Genomic DNA, 4,536 nt, shown 5'->3' on the forward strand with positions numbered 1-4,536 from the left:
TGACTCTAAGTCCACTTTTTTCTCGGGTTGTGGTTGTTCCTTTTGGTAAAATCCCTAGTCGGTTTGCCTATATTTATGGTCTTTTTTCACTTCTTGTATTCCTCATACGGCAACCTTTCTTTCTTTGGCTTTCTCCAATCTTCATCATAGCGGTCTCCACTAGAGTAGTAAACTTGAGCTTTCCTATTCCCGTTTTCATCTAGATGGCAATCTTTTGTCAAATGTGGACCATTGCAATTTTCACAACCCACACTTATTGCGTGTATGGATTGGTCCATCTTTGTCATTCTTCGATCCATGCTACTCAACGTTGCCAAAACCGCCACCATGTCTTCCAAAGCACCATTCTTGATTCCCCTAACTCCATCATTACGAGGGTTGTGGTACTCCCGTGAATGCTTTGAAAACTCTTTGATTAGTTCTTTAACTTCAGCGGGATTCTTCTTTGTTAAAGGTCCTTAAGAATCAATGAGTTTCATTGTCGTTACGTTCACCCCATCGTAGAAGATCGAGACTTCTTGTTGCTCGTTTTGATCATTGTGGGGACAATTCATTATTAACCCTTTATATCGTTCCCATGCCTCATACAAAGACTCCCCCACTTGTTGCTCGAAATTAGCTATGGCTTTTTTAAGTTTAGTAACATTAGATGGTGGACAAAATTGTTGGAGAAATTCTTCACGCATCTGTGCCCAAGTGGTGATTGTTTCTGGGAGAAGTGCCTTCATCCAATCTTTTGCTACTACCTTGAAGGTAACCAGAAGCATTCTTAACAAGACAGTCTCTCGTGGTACATTCAGAATATTGAAATAGTCAGCAATGTCATTGACTTCATCGAGGTGCTTGTATGCATCTTCATGATCTTTTTCGGAAAATGGAATATCCTTTAGCTTGGAAAGGATGTGTCCCTTGAGCTCGAAGGTAACAATAGCGGGAATTGTGGGTTGCACAAGTCCTGGACCGGTGTCCTCACGTATTCTTTTCTTGTATGCATCCATCGTCATGTCAGCAATGTCCGTCATGTTGTTTTTGGGATCTCTTCCGGGTTCACTACTTTTGTCTATTTATGTTTCGGGCTCGTAACCTTCTTCCTTTTTGTTAGGAGTCCTCTCAAAGATTTCGAATGTGCTTGCATTTTTTGGGATGTTGCTTGATCCTCCAACGTTCTTGTCCTTTTTTTTTTATTATGAAAAGCTGACTCTAGATCTTCAAGTGGTGGTGTCAATGGTGTGTTTGATCTGCGGGTCATATACTACTGAAACAAATACAAAAATAAAAACGTAAAAACAAACTAAAATTAAATAAAAATTCCTACTAAACTATTACCACGACGTGGTACTAGGTGCCACCTCCTGGTATAGCAGGTAAACTAAAACAGAAAGCAAAAACGAAATAAAACCTGAAATATCAGAGCTCACGCCCTGAGCTTTAAGAGCTCATGTTGTGAGTTCAGTATTTCAGAAAAATTTAACTAATGCTAAAATGTAACTTTTTGCAGGTTTTATCCCACAAAAAGGATCGATTAATCTAAAACCAAGCAACAATTAAAAAGGGGTTTTATCTGATTTTTTAAGTCCAGAAAACTTAAGCACTCAACTAAAAACGGTTTTAATTAATATATTAAAACACTTTCGTTTAGTTTCGAATCCACGTTTTTCCTATGGTTAGTTACTATTTATGGATTAATAAAGTTGGTTACCAATTTATATGTAATTAACAATCTTGGACCAATCTAATAATATTTTCACCAATTCATGTACTACTATGTATGGTCATACACAAGCAAACACAAAACTAGTTATTAACTGTAATTGAGCTATGTAAGATTTATCTAAGCAATTAAGCAAACACAATTATGGTCACAGTTATGTTCTCCATCACAACAAAGTTTGTTACTGATGTGGTCACTCCTAGCTCTAGCAATTTAATAGTCACTAAATTACTAGGTAGACAAGTTCATGTAATTTAATGGTCACTAAGTTACACTAAACTTGAATTTAAGCAACAAAGTCACAAACTTTAACATTCTAGGTAATGATAATCAAATACAAGCATAAATCCAACTTTATAAAATCCAATAAATAGTAAACTAAATCATAGATTCAAGGTTTCATCTAGCAAAATGAAAGTAAACGAGTTGAGCTACTCATAACGGAACTTAAACACACAAATTCAATAGAAATTGACATGAGTCAAGTATGCAAACCGAATGTAATGATTTGATCTTTAATTCCTCAATCTCCCAACTATCCTTCCTCCAAAAGAATGATTTCTGCACTCTTCTTACCTCAAATCTCGAGTATCTCAGAATATCCTCTCTCCAAAAGCTCTTCAAACCGTAAATGTGAAGGGATTTATATAGATTCTGATTTTACGTGGCTCACGTTGTGAGATTGGAGTCTCACGTCGTCAGATTGGTATTTATCCGTATCAAGCAAGGATTTTGGCTTTCCGCGTACTAATCTTCCAGAATTTCCTCCTCACGTCGTGAGCTTGGTGTTTAGCTGAAATCTTAATCTCCTAAGCTCCAATCCTCCAAAGTTCCAATGCTTGTCACTTCTGGTCCTTATTCTTCAAAAGTGTCTTTTTTGGCTACAAAATGTAAATTAATTCAACAAGTATCGCATATCTTTGCAATTAACCAAAATATTACTTAAAATGTATTAAAATATTGCCTAAAAATATGTATAAATATAGCAATATCATCTGTTACCAGCAAAGAACGAGGCATATTATGATTATTACAAAAAGAATTAATTATACCTGATTTGTTGTGAACATGGTCAGTAGCCCCGGTGTCCATAACCCATCCTCCTTGTGTGGGGTCCGAGAGGATCGTTATATTGAACATGGAAGGAAAAAATGTAGGTTGATCAATGTCACCGATCCAAGCCCAACGAGGTTGTGGAGCTGGAGATGATGGGCTTGTAATTTAATGGGCTTGAGAAGTATAGCCATTAGTTTGATGGTGAGTAGTGGGCCTGCTACCAAGGAGTCCATTATGACTAGATTTGAGGTTGTTCCACCTTGGCCTAGTTGTGGAGGATTTTGACCAGTCCGTTGGGATGTGTGTGACGCAGGGGGAGAAAAACCCCATGATTGGGCAGATAGCATCGGCGGTGGGGGAATAAAGAACCATCAAATCTTCGATTTGCAAATCCATTGGGATTTCTATGAAAGCGGCGACGATTGTTGGAGGCGTTATTCCCTCCCCTGTGATATTGATTTCCCCCATGAATCGATCTTCCCATTAGATAAACAAATATATATATATATATATATATATATATATATATATATATATATATATATATATATATATATATATATATATATATATGTGTGTGTGTGTTTATCTAATGATTACCTGATACCATGCTAAAGGATTATTTTCCCATGAATCGGTCTTCATTAGATAAACATATATATATATATATATATATATATATATATATATATATATATATATATATATATATATAGAGAGAGAGAGAGAGAGAGAGATAAATAGATAGAGAGGTTCAATTATTTTAACTAATTATTGTGTGGATGTGGGAATGATTGTGGACCGATCAAAATTAAATAAATAAATAAAGGTAATTTAGTCATTAATTAATAACTTCCATAAATACTCCCTATAATCATGGTATCCGTAGATTGAATTTTAACATAATTTCTCCCCATTTATATCTACAGTCGTTCCCCTCTTTCTCTAAAATCCAAATCTTGGCCGCCGACCACAATCATCTGCAAAATTGGAATCGACTACAAAAATCGATCAGGAGTTCTACTACCCCTTTTTCCATTCTGTTTAAAACCCTGAAAATCCTACCTTTCTTTTGATTACTCGATTCTAATTTGGTGGTGGTGTTGGGTATGAGAGCCGATGTTGGTGTTCTTGTGGTGATTAGAAGATAACAGCTGAAGTGTGGAGGTGTGGTTGAGCGATTTTGTTTGAATAAAGAACTTGGGATTGGCTGATGATGGTGGTGTTCGGCTGTGGTGGTTCTTGGATGATGAGATTGGAGTGGATGGTTAGAAAATCGAGGGGGTGTTTGGGGTGAAGCCACTCGAAAATCAAAGGCAGTGATGGTGAGTTTTAGTCTGGTGGTTGACTGGTTCTATGGGTGCCTTATTGTTGTTGATCGACAAAAAGAACGATGGATGATTGGCTGTGGTGTTGATGGGGAAAATGAAGGGCACAGTAGCAGCGACTGGCGCTATTGGAGGGGGTGTTAGGTGGTTTTCGATCCATCTTCGAGAAAAGGAGAAGCACAGAAGCAGAAGAGCGACCATCGAAGGTTGTAGGTAAGTGGACGGGGCTGCTTCAGCAGTCTCGTATTCTTTTTTTTTATACAAATCAATAGAGTGTTTGGGCTTGATGATTCATACGAAATGAAGAAGGAAGAAATCAGTGTTTTTGTTGCTTTTGCTTGACAGGAAAATAAACAAGAAGATGGACTACTGTGTGATTGAACTCAATGGCTTAAATCTAAGATAAATTTTTCTATGATTTCTTTGTACAAAGTAATGTAA

At 36.8% G+C, this 4,536-nt stretch overlaps 1 non-coding gene across 1 annotated transcript; it reads left to right on the top strand.

The window, feature by feature from the left end:
* The first annotated feature begins 531 nt into the window (after positions 1-531).
* On the top strand, positions 532-638 carry LOC145167988 (small nucleolar RNA R71). Its single transcript, XR_013741585.1, has one exon. It is a non-coding gene; the product is annotated as a small nucleolar RNA R71 (small nucleolar RNA).
* Positions 639-4,536: the final 3,898 nt, after the last annotated feature.

This window comes from Lactuca virosa, chromosome 3 (genome assembly GCF_052849685.1).
Source record: "Lactuca virosa cultivar CGN04683 chromosome 3, Lactuca_virosa_CGN04683_v6, whole genome shotgun sequence".
In the NCBI taxonomy this organism is placed as follows: Eukaryota; Viridiplantae; Streptophyta; class Magnoliopsida; order Asterales; family Asteraceae; genus Lactuca; species Lactuca virosa.